Raw genomic sequence first — 21,120 nt, forward strand, 5'->3', positions numbered from 1 at the left:
GGCAATTTCAAATGCTAGGAATTTGCTCTGTGCGATCAAACTCAACAGCGGATGTGGCGATGTGTTCCTTTGGGAACACCAAAACAAATAGTTCCAAAATGGCGCCGGCCATCCTCGCATCAGAAACAAGCCAGCGCGTATGACCGGTGCTCGGTAAAGTAAGTTCTAAGCACGGCTTAATTTCTTCTTGCATTCTTGCATTTTGCTACTGACAATGGTTTAGACATGAGGGATCTATGAATCGGGGAGGTTTACGAACGATTTATGTAATATGGATACCTAGATAAATACGGACTTAAAACTTTCAACAACGTTGGTTATAGTTGACAAATGAAACCCCGGTAACAATAGCACTGGGACTAATGGTATTTTTTGAATTAGTATGGTACTAGATTAGCGACGAAGGGATTAAACCCATTAATGCAGCGCAACTTAACAAAGATACGAATTAACAAGTGATTCTCGGTGAGGGTAAGTCAACAGAACACTGCGACATAGCAATAACTAGCAACATGTGATTTAAAGAACCGTGAGTAATGGAAAATCTTTTTCTTATGCTCTGTGTGTCTGTCTGTTTGTCTCTCCCTCCCCCCCTGCTTTTTGATTTACCTAATGTATTGGTTCTTTTTTCATATACCCTGTGCATTTCTTCTTCATGCCAACCCTTATTTTTCTGTCTCTCATATACAACTGTTTATTGGTTCGCTCATGGATATGGTCAAATATTTATGTGCATTTCTGTTTTTTATTTCATATTTGCCCTCAATCATGGATGTTTGTATGTTTGGCAATTGGGTTTGCTTATTGAAAATCGATAATGAATAATGAATTTGTTTTTTGGTGAACTGCATTGTATAAATATTCAAATAGGAGATTTACTTGGATACACATAAAACGTAACAGCCCTGATTTGAAAAAGGCCAGAAGGGCCGAAACACATGTTATCAACCAAAGGGCAATTTATTAATAAACACATACTTATATAATTGGATACACAGTCCTGGATTTTCTTTCTAGTTCTGCATTATTGTTTTTGATGGGTTTTCCTTGGCTTACCGTCAATCCAGTGACCTGCGACTAGACTGGATAAATAAGAAACGTAGGTTTAGTTGTCGCCTATCCCTAACCCCGCCGCCTAATCAATCTTCACTCTCATCATAATTGTTGAATTACGAGTCGCCGACCAGACCAGCTGTACATTTAAGCCTGGCTCTCATGTAAAGTAAGTTCACAAGGCAGCTCTCTGAAAATGTTGTTGCCAGTTATACTGACAGTAATGTATACAATAAAACCACAATAAGCTCTCAATATTAAAAAGAATGCTGAAGAGAAAGTGTTTGATGGACATCTACGACCCATATCTATATTCTGCTGCCCTACATAATTCAAGGGACTGTCTAAAATAAAACCTTTGAATGATAAGAAACTTTGAAGGAGGTGTTTATATTCACTCACAGAGTAGAAGAATCCCCTTTGGAAACATGGTTCACCTTCATCTTCCCAGGTTACTGATATGCCCAATGATGATGATCATGCATCAATCTAAACATGTAGCAAATAATCTGAGAAAGAATTCATGCAAAGGTGTTATGGCATGTTGAACAGCAGATGTAATTTAAATCATAGGAGCCAAGCCCATCTTCAAACTAAAAAGGGCAATTTCTTCAGCCTGCTTACTGGTCGCTTATCTGAGAATCACAATTTTAAGGAAGTGGCGCAGTACAATACTAAATGGCTAAATGTTGTCCCTTGGATAGGGAAGAAAAAAGAAAATAAGTCTCTTTTTGCTCCCTTAGAAGTGGACATTGTGTTGTCTAGGATCACAGGACACCCTCCTATCAGAGAAGAAGAGACCTGGTGAGGAATACTGTGTCTAAGAAAGGGGGGCCCTGCTGTAGAGAAAGAATTCCTAAGGGCCAATTTTACACCAAAGGCCACAACTCACAAAAATCTCTGCTAAGTGATTTCCAGGAAACCTATTCAACAATTAAGGCTGTTAAAGATAATTCAACAGCAAGCAAAATTATTTTCCAACCTTGGATGTTTTGGTTGCAGTCAACAAACCACTTCATGAATGGGACACCGGAACAATGAATCTTCACAGAAGAGCACAGGATTGATGATTCCTTTCCATCGGGTGAAGTACTTTGGGGATCAGTTGGACGGAACAGGCCACAAAGTATTTAAAGAATAAGAACATGCTTGGCCTTGCATAAAGAAACCCAGTGGCGGAGCTTTCAATTCATGGCCAACCGCCTTTTGCCATTCTACTAGACCAATTTTTTATATTTGTTAAAAACAGAATCAGGACAATAGACGAACCAGGTGTTCCCTCTACCCCTCTTTATCTGCACTTGTTGCTCAAGTATCAGTGTTCCTGACAGAGATGGAATACGTTGCACTGAGACTGTTGAGGGAAGAACTCTATAATAGACTAAATTGGTCCTTACATAGTCCTTAATGTTGTACATCATTGATGTAGAATCTAAATGGTTTCACAACCTGCAAATACTGGAGTAACTATTGCACCATGACACAATCCTCAAAGGAAAGTAGCTCCCGTGCAGTAACATTTTATTTGGAAAAAACTGCTATAGTGCTTTTTCATCTGCAATAGAATGTTCAATTTGATAATTCTATTTGTGCTTAGTTTAGTTTTGCTCCTGAAGAAAGGCAATACCTTCATTGTCTCCTGTCAATTTAAGATAAAGACTTTGCAAAGCATCATCACTAATTATTTGGCAGCTATCAACCTTATTGTGTATATCTCCACATAAGTATTTATTTATTTTTGCATTTACAGCAGTGCACCAAGCCCTCAGGCATTTTGGCTCTAGTTACATTGGTAGGTTTAGAATGGCCAGTTCAGGTAGGTGGAACAAGACTAGAGTTAGGTGAACAAATTAGTGTCTATTGTTTTTCTAAAGAGCTGGTAGGACACCTCAGATCGCAGGTGAAGTGGCAGATTGTTCCAAAGGTTGGCACAACTGTTAGAAATCTAGAACCACTTGCTCATTTTCATCTAAATCTGACAGTGCATAGGTGCTTGGTGTTGGAAGATCTGAGTGGTCTGGCTGGTGAGTATTTGTTGACCCTCTGAATGAGGTAAGTAGAGGCTTTATTAGCCAAACCGTGGTTTGCAATAGAGAGGATTTGAAATGTAATTCTTTCTGGGATGGAGAACCAGTGGAATGACCGCCTTATCTCTGACATATGTTCAGTTCTGGCATGTCCAGAGCTGCTCGGAGAGCATTGTTTTGAATGACCTAAAACTGGTTCAGGTTTTTGTCTGAGACCCTGCAGAGTAAGAAATTACAATAATTCAGTTTGGACAGCACAAGAGTGCAGGTAATTGTGAGATGGTTGGTGGTAGATAACAAACACCTTCTTGCTCTTATAGGTTTTGTAGTGTAGGCTGTTGCAGAAGTTGTATTGTTGATTTGGTGGGTAATGTTAAGCGAGGCGTCCAGGTAAATGCCCAATGTTTTGACTAAGGTGGAGGTTTGCAAGATGAGTTGAGGGCCAACTAGATGGAGCTTTGTCTTCTCATTGAGGCAAAGGCTATGTTGGTCCATCCAGGTTTTGATTGTCTCATAGATGTCATTTATAGTGGTGCAGTCCTGATCATAAGATCCTGACAGGGGGATGAGTATTTGTGTATCATCCATGTAGTTGATGAAGGAGTTTGGTGAGAGGTGGTCAAACAGAGGCCTTGTGTACATGTTGTTGATGGTTGGGGAGACAGAGGATCCCTGTGGGACACCACAAGACATTGAAGTAGGCAGGGCTGCGGCTTCGCCAGCGAAGATTTGTAGAGTTCTTTTTTTGAGGATTGAGGCAACCCAGTTATCTGCTTACCGTGAGAAATTTGCTACTGATTTCAGGTGGTGGGATAGGGTTTTGTGGTCCACCGGATCAAGTGCAGCAGAGAGATTAAGTAACATTAGCAGGAAAAGTCTTCCTGCATCATTGGCTTCATCCAGTTGATACTTCAGGTCAACACGGGCAGTTTCTGTTCCATGACACGGTCAAAGCCAAATTGGTGGGGACAGATGGAACGTTCTTCCAAGAATGCCTGAATTTGAATGTAAGGGGGTAATTCAGACTTATTTAAAGGCTGGAAGGGACAGCGTTGTAGGTGAAGGAGGCATTGAATATGCTGGTTAGAAGGGTGGTGAGTGGTTCCATCATTTTTTGACCATGGTTGCAGGGCAGGTATCTGCTTTGCACTGTGAGGGCTTGAGGCCCTTCACCAGGTTGGCCAGATCAGGTTCTGCAATGGGCGTGAACTGGAAGATCTGTGTGTGAGTGGGAGGTACATTGTGTAGGATCTTCGGTGGGCTGGAGGCCATGTTGTGAGATTTGGCTTTAATTTGGCTTCATAATCGTGTGATTTTGCCAGTGAGTGAATCTTGAATGTTGCTGCACCATGTAGTATATTTGGTAGTGGTCGAAGGTGTGGTGGGGTTTCTAGTTCACAGAGAACAATAAACAATTCATGCAACATTGAGGCTGCTTCTGATATTCTACTATTGTAGGAGGCTGCCTTGGTTGTGAGGATGGCGTTTATATTTTCGAGACTGTTCTGAGAATAGTGCCTTGTTTGATGCGTTTGGGTCCTCCTGCCAAGCTGCTTCAGCGGCTCACTTTTCTGCTCATAGGGAGTGGAGTTGCGCAGTAACCATGTGTTTATGTGGTTGGTATTCTTTTATTCGCATGGCTTGAGGGGAGATACAGACTCCACTGAGCTGGATAATAGGGAATTATACTGTTAAACTAAGGAGTTGACGTTACGGTGCATCAGGAACTCGGTAGTGAGCAGTGATAGTAGTCGATCATGAGGTTCTGGGAACTGCCTGCTAATGTGGGAGATATGCAGGAGATTGGGATGCTGTATTTCTGTGGCATAGGTAGGGAGAAAGTTACCAAGTGGTGGTCAGTCCAAAAGCATGCAACATTGGAGATAATTGATGTGTTGCAGTTGTGGTCAAGTAACTAATCTAGCATGTGGCCTTGCGAATGTGTAGGGTCCAAGATCAGTTGAGAGCAGCCAAGGGCGGAATTGGCTTTGGCTAAGGCTGATATGTAGGTGTCCAGCGGGTCGTTGATGCCGAGATTGAAGTCTACCAGGACTATGAGCTGGGTGGTGGGGTTAAGGTTGGCACCTATGACTTGGAGAGGTCATCTTTGAAAGTGGTGGGGGGCCAGGCGTTCGGTACAGTAGGTATAGTGAAATAGAGCAGTTAGGTGAGCAACTGAGCTTAGTGGTTAGGGATTCACAATTGGGGATAGTAGCAATGGTGGTCAGACGAAATGGGATAAAATCCTTGTAAATGAAGTCTACCTCAACACCTTTGCTGCCTATTCTGTCTTCTCTTAGTATAGCATAGCCCATGGGGATAGCAATGGATAATGCTGGGCCAGCAGAAGGGTTGAGCCAGGTTTCAGTGATGGCTAAGATGTTTGTCAATATGCTTAGAGATTATAAGATCAAGTGCATGAGAAGTGATAGATCTAGCTTTGATCAGAGTGCATATCAACGGGGGATGGCTGGAGGTTTTTCTGATCCATCTTGTTTTCTGTGGCAGATACCTTGAAGGTGGTCATGGGCGTTGTGTGAGGACAGCATATTTTGGTTTGGAGACATAGGAATGTGTTACGTGTGCTGGACTTGGGAGGGGCATATCTTGTAGGGGTGTGAAGAGATGTTGGTGTCTGTGCTCTGAGGTGACTGATGCGTTATGGATTCATGCAAAGCCCAGCTGTAGAGGATGTGTTGCAGGCACAGTAAGACTTAGGGATGGTTTTGGGGGCCTGCATGGTGGCAATATGTTTCTTGGGCATGAAATTGGTGGCTCTAATGTGCTTGGCCACATGAGTGTTGGTTGTGTGGTTCTTAGAAGTGCGTGCAGAAGTAGGGTCGATCTTTGGTGCAAGTTTTGTCGCAATATGCCTTTTAGGCACATGATTAGTACTAGCATGTCTCTTGGGCACAGGTGAGGTGGCATCACAGGCCTTAGGCACATGATTGGTACTGGTATGGCTCCTGGGCACAGCCGAGGTGGCATCACAGGTGTTAGTGAGGACCTGGGTGCTGTTTCTCATAGGTACAGGCATGGTTGTTGCAAATGTAATCCTAGTTTGATTGTTATGCATCACTAGTGTATTGACTACGATGAGAGTTTGCAGAAATAATGTGGGTGGTGGGGGAGAGAGAGTGGGTCCGAGTGGGTTGCCTGAGTTTGCAATGTTAAAGCAGTAACATGGGTCAGATTTGCAGCTGGAGGCTGTTGCTTTTTTGTCGGTGCATCGGGTAGAAAGTGCGGGTTGCAAACGGGGTGGGTGCGTGCTTGAGAGGCTTTGTTTAACATCATTATTACTTCATGTAAGGACAATGCGTGATGCGTTCTTCTGCGGCATATGCATCAGCTGAGCTAGGATGGAATGATCAGCGCTCATTACTAGAGGGGACAGTAAGGGAATAGGTGCAGCCGGTGTGGGCCTGGAGTTAGGAGCATCACAATGTTATACATAACGTTGTGGCATTTCTCGGGTGGGAGCTTTTGGCTGATCACAGTTGAACAGAGTAACATGTGTAAATAATGCAGGGTGCAAAGAGGTTACCCTCGTCTTACCTGCACAGGCGAGAGTGGTGACAATCGAGTCGCTGTGGGTGAGGAAGTGACCATTATGTTTCCCAACTTGATCATGGGCAGGCTGTCCATAGTCTGCAGATGTCATGAGGATGTCATGGGTAGTGAAGGCACCCACAAAACACGTGTCCCAATCATATGCAAGATAAGGATGACTTCCCATCAGGGGAATGAGACCAGGAGATGAGTTACAAAGATAACAAAGTTTATATAATCATACAAATTACCAGCAAAGAATTCTGCTGCCTGAGAGCACTCTGCCAAAACATTAAATGGGCAGCACATTAAAATGACACACATCATCACTGATGATGACATGCATAGGGTACCCATGCTTGCATTGGTTTGGAGATTGGCATATAGAACAGTTGATACTATATGGGATACAAGATGCTAATTGGCCCCCGTCATGCAGTCGCTCTGGGCACACGTGGGTCAGGAGGGCTCATCTCCGTGGGTGTGACGGTCAGGGGGAGGTATCAACATATCTATCCAACTAAACTAAACAACAGAAACCGATAAGGCAGAAATAATAGCAGACATAAAATCTTGCATGAATAGGGGTTCTTTTTAATACTGCAATCCTCGCACCAAGGTGTTCACCCCAAAGGTTTTGATCTATCATCTGTCCTTTTTGGGTCCTAGTGATATAGGTGGACATGTGTTGCTTTTCGGAAAATATACTGCTACATGAGGTTAGGACTGTGGCAGGGGTCCTGGAGTGATCGAGGTGCGGGAGGGTCAGATGGGTATCAGCATGAAAAGATCTGGAGGATCTGTGCTAGCGGGCTCTGGCCTGGAGACCTGGCTGGGTGAGGGTTGAGCGGACACAGGCAGTTTAGTGGAGATGAATGTGCGCTGTGGCTTGTGACTTGTCGTTGTCTCACGCTCTCTGTAGAGCACATTTTTTCAGAAATGAGACTGTGGGATTGTAACACGGCATGGCTGGGCTTCCGTGAGAACAGGGCTTGCATGGAGCTGGCAGGGGGAAGTGATTGTGTGGGCTGGCTGTGCAAGCGCTGGGCATTAGCGAGCTCTAATTCTACAGAGAGAGATGGATTTTCAGGCCTAGTAAAATATGGCATTGGGCCTAATTCAAAATGGTGTCTTACTACAAGGCTAGGGTTACAGTCTCTGTGTTGTTCGCTATGCGTTTGCATATGATATAAGCATGTGGGGGGTGGCTATGCCTCCCCTTTTGCTACTAAATATGTTATTCACCTGGAGTGACGCAAAGGGGAGGGCAAGGATAATTTCCTTCCCAACATTCCCCCCTTTCATTACTCCTAAAGTAACTCATACGCTCCCCCAGTACATTGGCGTTCCTCAGCCCTTCTGACTGCCTCGCCACATGCAGGGCTACCTTTGATGGGCATCCATGCTCTACACACTCTTCTCACATTCTCTCCTCGCCTTGCGTATATGTCAAGAGTGCAGGTCATATATATACATCCGCCATCACATGCCAGATCCACCAATACCTCTTTTTTAATTTTCCAGATCGTCGGGTTGTTTAATTGTGGTGTGATAATACTTACCTACCTCATCCCGGGTATTGTATATTGCTACCATGCAGTATTTAGGCTAATTAGCTTCCCCAAATTTCAGTTGTGCTTCCTGTGTTGCAAGAGGCCCTCTGTTATTATTATTTCTATTACCAATTGTTACCATCATCATCGGACTGCTTAGAACAGCTTTTGCACAACATCAGAGCCCTAGCTGGCACACACAGAAGATCAGTAGGAGACGCACCATGATGAGGATCAGCATCTTCATTATGGTCCCAAGCCATGAAAGCACCCAACTAAATGCCAGGCTGAACCAGTCGTTGTGTTGCACCCCTCCTTCTTTTCTCATTTTCACACCAGGTCCATGTACCCTAGCGATCATGTGTGACAATGTTCAGTTTTTAGCGTCTGAAGAAGGTACGAATGTGCAACAAGAACGTCCAATCTTTTTGCAAACATTGCCCTCCATTGCTGTAAGAAGGTCCAGAACATACCGGAGTTGCATTGTCATGAGCCGCAGTGACCTTAGCTCCACTTTGATGACATTAAATACTTCTTCAGTGTGATTTGCCAGCTGGATCAGCTCCCAAAGTACTATCTGGAGCCACTTGGCATTTGCTCGTGTTTGAATGCTGGCTATGAGTGATGCACAACTGTCTTTGCTAAGTTATAGAGTTTGTGTTCATCAGGGATCTGGGCGAGGAGGTCAGTGGAATCTTGGGAGATATAGTTTGAGGCACGTTTTCTTCCCGACAGGCTGTCTTCTTGTTCTTCTGACAGTAGACGGAAGATGCGGGGTGATTCATCTATTGGCTGAGGTGCAAATTTTAGTCATGTTGACACTGCTCCCCCTTTACATGTTCCTCAGGTATCACCAGTAGTGCGGAATGCAGTGTTGCCAGTGCACAGTAGCCCCTCCATGAAGGTGGGAAGTTAAAGTAGGCCTGTTTGCCGCACACCAAGTAGTGGTCCATTAGGGCAGCAGATCGGAGGTCCTGGATGACAAGGGTTCTGTTGCGGCAACACATTGGTGCCTTTCCTTCTCCATGAAAGCACACTCCATAATTCTCTTCATGTTGAATTTTGATTGGATTTTCAAAGGGCAATAACCCATGTCAGCTTAGTAATATGTTCAGTCCAAATTTGTGCACATTATTGTTCAATCCATTCTAGCCATTCGTCGTACAGAAGACGCATTGCTTCAGCTTTGCACATGAATGTTGAGTCTCGCCATTTGTTGTCTGCGAATGTTGTTCCCTCTATGGCCGCGAAAATGGCTCCTTGAAACACTTTGCACTTTGCAATCCTTTTTTGCAAATTCGCCCGTCTGGCGGAAGAAATTTAATTCTTACTGTGTGTGCCTGGATGGTGCTCTTAATTCTGCATAGTGTAAGGTGGATGAGGCATTGAGCTTCTACCGGAGGGCCCTCCTGGGGCACCAGAACCGTAGGCATCCCAGATGTGTGTGGTATCAATGAACACACATAGCTACTACCATTAGTAGCTCATTCCCCTGAGGCACTCATGTGTGAGTACCATTTGTTAGATTGGCCAGGATGACGGATGTCTTCTAATTTATCTAGCCCCAAACCATGCTATACATCATACTTCTGTTGTGTTTGCCTCCTCCTTCTATTACATTGTAATGGGGATTGCCTTTTCCCTACCAGCCTGCTACACAGTCTATCAGTGGTACACAGTGATTTCTGAACATGTATGGGCTGCTGATAATACTTTAGGAAAATATCAATAGTCACATTTTCATTAACATCTACGTTATCTTGCATCTACACCATAGGGAGGGGAGCTTAATGTTCCTTCAGGCACTGTAATGGGTACTTTGACTTTTAGGTAGACATCATATTAGATTGTGAGGTATCTTGCAAAGCTGAAAACATGGTAGAAGGTGGCACTGTAACATTATTTACATCAGGTGAGCTTTCACTTACATTATTTACCAATACTCCAGGCTCTGGTATTACGTTCATTAAGTTTTTATACAGAATACAGAATGGTGAGGTTATTTTTTTTAATTTAAATTTTTTATTTTTTTTCATTTTGAAAGTGCTCACACAGCATTGAGGTGCTGTTACAGGAATATGTCTCTTAGTTGCATATTTATAACATGCTTAATACCCAGAGATTTCTAAGTGTGGACCCAGGGATCGAACCTGTGTTTCTTCGTGTCGTCTTGTTTCCAAAGTGAGCATGTTGCCGCTGAACTATCCTCCTGGGACGGGTTAGGAAACATTCCAGGTCAGTTTTACCCCCTCCCCCAATCTTTTATATGGGCCCCCCAATAAATACCGAAAATTATTATTGTTAGAGAAAATACAATTTCTACAAAGTTCAGGACGCAATCATAGCTACATATCCTTGTGGCATTTATTCTATTCCTACTGCTATCTAACTTATTATCATCATTGTTGAGTGGTGTGAGTTCCATTCTCGTTGCACCTATTGAAAAGTATAAAGCAGGGTGATGTTATAGAATGAGAAATAAAATATGGGGAAGTGATGAAATAAGATGAGACAAGATAGCCAGTGAGAGAGTTAGGAGGTGGAAGAAGGCGAAAGAGAGAGAGAGAGACAGAGAGAGAGAGAGACAGAGAGAGAGAGAAAGAGAGAGAGAGATAGAGAGAGAGAGAGAGAGAGAGAGAGAGAGAGAGAGAAAGAGAGAGAGAGACAGAGAGAGAGAGAGAGACAGAGAGAGAGAGAGAGAGAGAGAGAGAGAAAGAGAGAGAGAGAGAGAGAGAGATCGAGAAAGAGAGAGAGAGATAGAGAGAGAGAGAGAGAGGGAGAGAGAGAGAGATAGACAGACATTGATACATCATTTACTTATTTTCAACACTATTTAACTTGAATTACATGTTTTCATTGCTTACATTTCGTGCTGCGTTAATACACATCCATTAACCTCTCACGGTACTGGAGCATTAGTTTGATTAGTATCTGGTATTTCAGGTGCAACACTATTGTGTGATTTTCGCACATTAGATAGGTGGATCCAGTACCTTAGCCCTTTCACTTTTACAGAGAGGGGAGTACAATAGATCACCTCATCTGGGCCATGGAATAAGGGAGAGTTCCACTTACAGACAAAACTGCGGATAAATACTAATTCACCTGGCATCAGAGGCTGTGCTGGGCTATCTTGTGTTGTAGTAGATGTGTCAGTCACATTGTCTGTGGTGAATGGGGGTGCGATCTGTTTGGCAGTACACCTCACTGCTTGTGTGAGTTTTGTGAGGTACTCCTTGAATTCCTCTCCTGCCACAGTGGCTGTTCTGTGTGCATCAGAAGCTCTTCTCACTGGCGAGGCATTTGCATGCATCGGCCAGTCACAATTTAGTGGGGGGACAGGCGGTGGTCCTTACTTGGCTGAGTGCACAGTTGAAAAAGTGCTGGGGGCAGACCGTACACCCACTTTTTCTTCATTGAATTGCATAAATTAGACAGTCTACTCTTCAGGAGGCCGTTGATTTTTTTCCACAATTCCATTTGCTTGTGGATGATAAATCAAGCACATTTTATGTTTTATTCCTAGCAGGGATGTTACTTCTTTGAACAGATCAATGACAAAATGCGTACCATTTTTTATATTATGACATCACATATACCACATCTGCGAAAAACTTATCTGACCAAAAATGTTGCTGCGTACTTTGCGTCAGGGTGGGCACAGGCCCTGCTTCCACCCATCGTGAAAATTGACACACCACCACAATTAGATATCTCGCTCCATTGCACCTCTCTCCCATGTCTGCATGATCAATATGCAGCTCTCAGAAGGGGCCACAGGGCAGGCAACGTGCCTCGTAGCATTTGTAAAGTCATTCTAGAATTGAACACTTGACATATGGTGCATTCGACCACCATTTTATTGAGATGCTCCTGAAGGTTTGGGATGAATCAATCCTCCTGAAGATTTGAAGCAATGTGTTGTTTTGTGCTATGGGCGGGAAAGTGCGATTGTTTGAAGGCAATTTGTAACAATTCTACAGGCCCGACAACTTTTCCCATCGTGTCCTGTCTCCAAAATAAGTCTGTAGGGGACTGTGTGTGTCCCCCTTCATCCATAGATCTTGCTTAGTTTGTGGGGCTCTCTTTTGTAACTCAATTATTTGGGCAGTGGGTAGTGCATTATAACCATCAGGTTTTTGCTATTCTGTTTTATTTATTAGTATGTATTCTCCACTCATGGGTATGGGGAGGTATGTTGCCTCTTTTGCTGCTGTGTCTGTGGCAGCGTTTCCCAAAGAGATCTCATCTAAATTATGGGTGTGCATGGCACTTCACAATGGCTACTACTGAGGGTTGCGCTAATGCTTCAATCAATATATTTAGTAAATCTGCATGTTGCACTGGGGACCCGTCTGCTCTTCTAAATCCCCTCCTCCTCCATCTGGACAGACCGGCATGTACCGTGGTGGTTACATATGACAAATCAGAATATATTGTTACGGAACATCCTTTTGCTGTGTGCGGTGCCACCATCTCTGCGGCTTAGGCAGAAAAATGTGTGGGCAAATGTTTTTTAATCAGTGTTTCATATTCCCCTTCCACCAATCTTACTACTGCTGCTCCTATGCATTTTTCAACCGTTTCTTTGCAAATGGATCCTGAACCATCAAAAAAGAACACTTCTCCTTCCTCTAGTTTATTTTCACTTGCTTTGGGAATGCCGTTGTCATCCACTTCACCCTCATAATTAGCACAGTCTTGCTCCTGCATATCTTGAACAGTGCAGGACTCAGTAAGGAATGTGGCAGGGTTTACTGTCTTGCATCTGACACATGGATATTGGGGCTTGACAATATGATTTCATATGCTGATGCTCTTTGTGTTACGAGGGTGGATTTGGATCTTTCAAGTATAGCAAACAGGGGGTGTTGCATGTAAAGGGTGACAGCGCATCCCATCACAATTGTGGAACTTTTTTCAATGGCAAAGGCAGCAGTTGCGAGAGCCTGTTTGCAAGCAAAGTGACCCTGCATTAAATAATCGAGTGTGCCACTGTAATAAGCCAGTGGCTTGTGACCCATGGATGTTTTCTATGACAGTTAACAAAGGGGGTCCTGGGAGTCCCTCTGCCAGACATTAGTCCTGGTTATGAGAGACTCACCCAGAGTCTCTAACTCACTATCTTTCACAAAGAAGAAATATCCCAAACATACCAGTCTTTGTCCTGCCCTGGGGCAGTCCTGCACCGAAATACTAGGCAATTCTCCTCTGAACAAGAGTACCAACAGCAATCCCAGACACGTGCTATCTGGGGGCGGTCCTAGTCTGGATGGATGTCTGTCTCGGGCCAGGAAAAGATGTTTTCATTAAGTACAGACGTTCCTGATAATGAGCAGGTACACCATTCGCAGAGGGGGCAAATGGATTTTGGTTTCGGCGGACCTGCTGAGTGGGGTGATTGTGTTGCACCGGCATTGTGTGGGTGGGGTGATGTAATGTATTATAACCGGGTGGCAGTGTTTGTGATCGCTGTGGGTGCTGTGGGGCCCCTCATACAACCCCTGAGGCAGGCTGTATGGGCTCCCAGGATGCAGATGGCTGCATTGGGGAGGGGCATATTGAGGTGGTGCACAGTAAGGTTGGTTGTATTGATAGTTTCCACCCTGCCTGATGCTACACTCTCATGAAAAGAGAGCCCACCTCCTGGCCTTGGTTTCCTCCTCTGGGGCCTGGCCCTCCATATCCCCCTTACCCCTGCATACTCCTCCCTGGGGTCCCCTCAACCCACCTTGTCATCTTGCAGGCCTTCCTTGCCATTGGGGTCCCATATATGGCTGGTCTCCTTCCCACTGCCCTTGTCAGTTATCTTTCCACACTGCGGCCATTCTTGCCTGTGTGGTTATGGAGACACACCTCTCTTCTCCCAACTGATCTGTGGGTGGTGCAGCTTTACTGCCGCAACCTTCTCCAACTTTGTCAGCACAAGTTTTGCTTCTTCAGCTAACCTCCTTTGAACAATCTCCGTTTCTTTTTCTTTGATCCTCCTACAATCCTCCTACATTGGTGCACTATGATGCTTTGAATTTCTGGCCACCCCTTTGCTTCTATTCATGGTATCTCATCTAGGGCCTTCTGTACTTTTTTGGGTAGTCACCTTTGTAATGAATAGGGTCCCTTCATTAATTCTAGATGACAATATCTGTATGTTGTTGTTCCCACAGATCCTCAGGTCGACACGTGCTTCAGTTGCTATGATCAAGAATCAACAATAGTGTTCTTATACTATCGCAGCCTTCTTCAGGACAAAACGACCAATTATAATTTCTTGCATGTATGCCAGATTAAGCCACACCATCTACAATAATAACATACATAAAACACAGGCATCTGATAATATAGATGACATTTTTTGTTTTACAATTTGTGTGTGTGTTTTTAATTGCCACCTCACTTGTCTATAGGTAAACTCAGTCCAGGTTTCCGTAAGTGGGCAGATTACACATTTCCCACATTTGTGGTGACCAATGACGGGGGGTAAGCCGCATTGATTCAATATTGTTTGATCCTTCTTTGGCTCTACATATGTATGAACCAATTTTTGTCCTAGGTTTTGATTCCTCTTGAAGGCAAACATTGGTCTCTTATACAAAGTGCCTTGTTGTTTCACTAGATCCCAGTTACGGTTCACTATCTTCTTTATCTCGTTGCTCACAGGATTGAATGTAGTGACACATACTAGTCTCTCTTCTTTGTTTTTAGTCCAGTGGATTAAACACAAATCTCGGCTAGTATTCTTGGCCCTCCTGAGGTTATTTCTTATTAGTCGTTTGGGATACCCCCTTTCCAGTAGTCTGTCTTGCAATTGTGCAGAGTGCTTCACAAATTCCTGATTAGTGATGCAATTGCAACATATCCGCAGGAATTGTCCATACAGTAGATTATATCGCAAGCCTTCTGGGTGGAAACCGGAACAGTGTAGCAGCGTATTTCGGTCAGTGGGTTTTCTATATAACGTAGTCTCCAACTTGTCACCTGCCTGTTGATCAGTAAATCTAGAAAACGTACCTCTTTTTTGCTCCACTCCATCGTAAACTTGATGTTATTATCTTGCTTATTTAACCATTCATGAAAGATTGTAAGTGCTTCGATAGATGCTTTCCAGATGATGTATCTATGCCATCCATCTAAGTGCTGGCATAGATCCTGGTATTGTTTCAATTTACTGTTCTCCCCTCATATACATTTCTCCTCTTAGTCAACCATATATAGATTGCCCACATCATGGGCAAAAGTGGCACCCATGCTGACTCCTCTGCATTGTTTGTACAATTGTTGTTGATATAAGAAGAAGCTTTCAGTCATGGCCAATCTAGCACACTGTAATATAAAAGGTGTGGGTAGTTGGTGAGGTGTTGTTTGTGTATTCGCCCAGTATGTGCAAGCACTCGAACTGAGGTATTGAAGTATACAGGGATTCCACATCCATTTTGACTAGTATCATCTCAGTCGTACATCTCACATTTTGTGTTATTTTTATCATCTCTGTGGAGTCTTTTACATAGCTAGGCATCAATTCTACAAAGGGTTTTAGAAATAATTCTACGTAAACCGACAGTGGCTCAAGTAGGGAGTTAATCCCAGAAACTATAGGTCTTCCTAGGAGATCAAGTTAGTTTTTATGAATTTTTGGTAGGTTGTAAAATGCTGTCCTTTTCGGGTGTGTTCTATTGAGAAAGCGACTCTCACCATTACTGATCCATTCCTCGTTCAATGTGTGATCCATTAGGCTTTTTATTTCCTCCTGAAGTCTCTTTGTGGGATCTTGTACCAGCATCGTATATGCCTCTCTATGTCCCAAAAGTTGCTGGCATTCTTTGTCATAGTTGGTAGTTTGTATGATAACAATCCCACCCACTCTTATCAGCAGGTTTGATTCTAATACCGTCTGTATCGCATAATATCTTTAAGCTGTTTCTTTCTGCTTTTGTGAGATGTCTGGTTTATAGTTTTTCTTCTTAATGGCATTGAGGACTTCTTTGGTAACTCGGTTCTCAAATGCCAAAATCTCAGGTGGACAGGCATGTAGAGGAGGGTTTAACATAGAGTTAGTCTTCAATCCTTTCCTATTTGGTATATCATCATTAGTAGTCCTCATCTCTCAGTCCTGGTTCTCTGAACTAGGCAGAAACACCTCAAAGTAGTGTTTTAAGCGTATGTAGCAATTCAATCATTAATGGATCTGCTTTGATAGCAGGGACAAAGGAAATGCCCTGAGACAGGATCTTTAGTTCAGTCGAATTCAATATCACAGGGGATACATTTATAATGGGTATTTTATCATTACTTGCTATTGGTTTTGATACCACTGGCTGGTTCTCATCCCAAGTCCTTGGCCATAGCGTCTTTGGTTTTGTCTTAGGAAGCCTCTCTGATTGCCTCGATAAAAACCGCTAGGCTGTTGTTGTGGCCCTCTCTCACCAGCGCTTGGTCCTGCCTGGTTATTTAACAATTGGTCTGACCTGCTTGAAGAACTTTAGGTGTTAGAAAAAGTGACAAACCTATTATTTCTCCGATAATTCTTCATTCCTGTTTGGTTTGTAAAAAGAACTTTTTTTCAGGTATGGGTATGTTTTTTTCTTCTACATAATTGGCCATATCCTTTTGTAACTTGAAGATTTTGCGATCAAGATTGATTTTTAATTTTTTTTTCGATTTCTTCCTCCAAATCTTCCAACTGTTTTTTTGCATTCTTTTGCAAATCATCACGTCGACACGTGTTTCAGTTGCTATGATCGCGCATCAACAATAGTGCCCTCATACTATCACAACCTTCTTCAGGACAAGAGTCAGATGGGGCACTACCTAAGGAATTTCTCATTGTGTAACATTAATGTGTATGTTGTTATTATAAAGGAGGATGACAGAAGTGTTCAAGACTGACACATGTTTATGTGTTTTATTACTGTAGATGGTCTGGCTCAATCTGGCATACATGCAAGAAATTATAATTAGTTGTTTTGACCAGCCATGTATGCAAGGTTGCGATAGTATGAGAGCACTATTGTTGATGCTCGATCATAGCAACTGCAATACGTGTTGACGTGAAGATCTGTGGGAACAGCAGCATACAGATATTGTCATCTAGAATTAATGAAGGGACCCTATTAGCATATAACCTTTAAGAACAGAAAAGTGATAGATGTGTTACTGTCACACTATGTGTCAAACCAATTTGGACTGTGTGATGAGGAAACTATGAGTGTGAGTCTGAGTGAGAGAAAGAGTGTGAGCTACGTGGAATTATTGTGCTACTTAATGTTGTTATAGATATATGAAACTTTTTTGAATAAAAATAAAAAAGCTTGGAAATACAAACCAAGCCAGAAAGTATTGTGTGCTGTCATCTCTCTACTACTCCATGTGCTTTATATTCCCACTGTATCATTAACTAGAGGACTAGGGATTTATTACAGGTACCCCTTTTTGTTTTTTACGTAGGTGAAGGGGAGCAATAAGTCCAAGAAGTGACAAAATATATGTCTAAAGCAATATTAGCGGGGGTCAGAGGGGCCCTTGTTGTTCACTGCACCACACTTCAATCAGGGTGGAGCAATGCTGACCCAGTGGAACTGGCTGTTGCCAGTACAGAAGAAAGTATTAAAACCATTCAAGGTAAGTCATCTAAAAACTGGCTCCAGTTCTAAGGCATTTCAATAGCAGGCCATGGTCGACCATGTCAAATGCTGCGGACAGTTCAAACTTTACCAGCAGGGGGTGAGCTCCTTATGCTGAATGGGCCATAAAGTCATCCCAGATCATGACCAAAGCTGATGGTGTACCATATCTAGGGTGAAAGCCAGGCTGAAATGTATTGAAGGCAGTCTGATCAAAATGTAATTGTAGTGGGTTGTCTACCGCCTTTCCATAAATGTTTGACAATAAGCAATATTACAGTAGTTAATTATAAATGATGAATCCAGCATAGTTCATGTTAATAAGAAATGCTTAATGGAATCCATTTTTATACTGACGCCTCCCTAAAGCCACCTTCGTCTTGCTGCTTCCTTTTTGAATTCTGATTGAACCTAACTTAGGTGCTCTGCTACCTTCATGTCTGATCTGTGCAATATAATAATACATAAAAAAAAAATACAAAATAAGCTGTATTTTATGCTCAACAATAAGATGTATTGATTAATTATTTTATTAGTTGTTTTTGTTTACATGTGTTTATTTTTGCAGCCCTTTAGATTTGTACACATGTGTGCGCACAGTTTAGAATGGTAGTCCTTCGTCCCAGCGTACACATATATTTTTTGATTTCATGTTCAATCAGCAGCACGCTTGTAAAACAAATTGACTCGTTGGTGAACAACTGCGAATTGTTTATTCAACGAAATCGTTTCCATTGGCATTATTATGAATGTGCAACCAAGGGTGTAAAATTGGAAGGCAAACATAATAAAGCCTACTGAAGCTAATTTGTTAGCAGCTCCAAATGAGCGCTAAGCCAGGTGCCACACACATGTATATCCCTGATAAAGCTGCTATTGGCCGTGGCTCACACAAAGACGAGCCCAGTAATCCTTCTTTGCTTTCCATCCTTCATTATTACTCCTTTGGGGGAAATTGTGTTTATTAAACAAGGAGCTGAGCCAGAGAAGATAGCAGAATCCCAAACTGTGTAAACATAAATCAATGTGCAACGCATACAAATTATGCTTTAAATATTTCGAGACATGTTGCATAGTACTGTGGGATTCAGTGTCTTAAATTAGGTGTCCAGTGCTTGATATTTTTTTTTCGCCTGCCAATAAAGCACATTCACATATTGAACATTAGTTCCAACAGCTTTAGAAAGAGACATGCATTTCAAATCAGAATAAAGTTTCAGACACAGACCAATCGTTTAACACAATACGAAGAGGCAGCTGGAGGGATGTGTAACCCTTGATTTTGTACACAACACACATTTTACCCCGCTGATACAGATTTATTAAGCAAAGGATCACAGATTAATAATCAAATCCTGATTGTTCAATAAGTACTAACCACCAGAGCTTAGTCGAATCTTCAGGATACAAATTGTAACAACACTGTACCAGAGGTTTCTTTCGCTTTTTTTCATCTTTTTTCTGAGACCTGATTGTAATCAAATGCCTCACCATGTACTTCTTCATTACAACTGTCTTTGTAACCAGGCATGTAAGCTACTGTCTTTTTGCTTTCTTCATGTCCTCTGTAACCAGATAAGTTTTGACACTGTAACCATGTAACCTACGCCGTGATACCTCTGGGTTTGGGTGTATTCCAAATGCCAAAAATAAAATAAAATAAAAAATAAAACAAATTCATGTCAAATCTCAATGGTAGCATACTCGCACTGCATTCATGTCTGTGCACTGCAGCAAAATGAACGGAGCAAACACTGACAAAACAATTGCAGTGACTTTTGTATAGTTATCTGGCAGTATATCCCCAGGTCTTCAGATCCATTGCCAGCAATGACATGTATGCGTGCACATAATACCATGCATAGTCACATTATACCATTACATGTTCATGTTCTCGCATTATATGGAAGGCAATGGCATGCGTTTGACACGTACAGCAACCATATGCGCTGTATTTAAAAAAAATAGCAATTTTTGACATGGTAGTCCTAGGTACTCCCGCCTTTGCCAGCTTGTGCTATCAGAAACCGAGACATGCACATCATCATGTCATGATATGCCTTGCACACACACGTGCTTATATTCCACAATTAATGGCATCACAATACCATATTGAACTATGGAACTCTCATTTTGTGGAAATAAGTGTTTATATTCATCAAATGTAAGCATCACAAGAACAATTATACACATCATTAGTCAGGTTTTGCCATCATGTTGCATGGTACTCACATTAATTAACAGGCATCGACAACGTTTGCGGTTGATTGGTTTTAAAATACCAGGTAATCACTTCACCTAAAAAGTAGTCCAATCAAAGATCAGGCGCCATTAGAGTGAGCTCATTTTCTTAAATCACTTACATTCCTTTCCCATCAAATTCCCAGGTACTTCATGTGTTAGTTATTTCTGACATATAGCCATGGATAATGAAGTGCCTCCAACTAACGTGAGAAAGGAATGTAATAAAACACACTGTTATGCTCGAGAAATTACTTGTATGTCTAATGTGACGTGAGCAACGCGGGCCACCCTGTTTATTTGTGAGGGATTTGGGATTTTAAATCGTACGTGCAAAGCTACAAATCTCAGAGTGCAATGTAAATATACAATCACGGGATAAACTGTTTATATCACATAATGGCACTCATGAGCATAGCAGTGCAGGAATAAAGAGTCGATAACAGGGTTACCACTACTTGTATGTCATCACCTTATTTAAAAAGTAGAGATATGAGGAACTACTTCCTGTTCTTGGTATTTTCTCTAGCCAAGCACTTACATTTACTATGCTCCGAATAGTCTCTTAATATTAATCCTCCATCACAAACATTAGATCCTATCTCATCAGCAGTAGCGTCTCACCATACCTCGTGACTCCAACACTTCATCATAACATTTCCTCTAAGCCCTTTTCCACTAGCTCATCACCACCTACCCTTCGTAACTTACAGTTCACCGCTACCAGTAACCCCACGCCTTTTCCTCTAATGACACTCTTTAATCCATAACACTTCATGATATACCCTTCTCTAAACCCCTGACTCTACAGCCCTAAAACCTAACCTTTCACACCTCACCCATAGCTATTCTTCTACACTCCTTTATCCCTAGAGCATCACCCATCGTACGCAACCCTTCACCCTTAAAGCTTCACACCTAGCCCGTAAGATTCTACAATGCATTCTTTCATTTTACCCCATACCATTCAACATTAACTGTCCTCCTAACCACTGTAAGGGTGTCAAGGAAGAAAGCTGGCACAAAGGTGGTATGGCTTTGGTTATAAACATTTATTTCTTAAATAAAATACCTCACTGT

The sequence above is a fragment of the Ambystoma mexicanum genome, chromosome 5p (genome assembly GCF_040938575.1).
Source record: "Ambystoma mexicanum isolate Mex_15411 chromosome 5p, UKY_AmexF1_1, whole genome shotgun sequence".
Taxonomy (NCBI): domain Eukaryota; kingdom Metazoa; phylum Chordata; class Amphibia; order Caudata; family Ambystomatidae; genus Ambystoma; species Ambystoma mexicanum.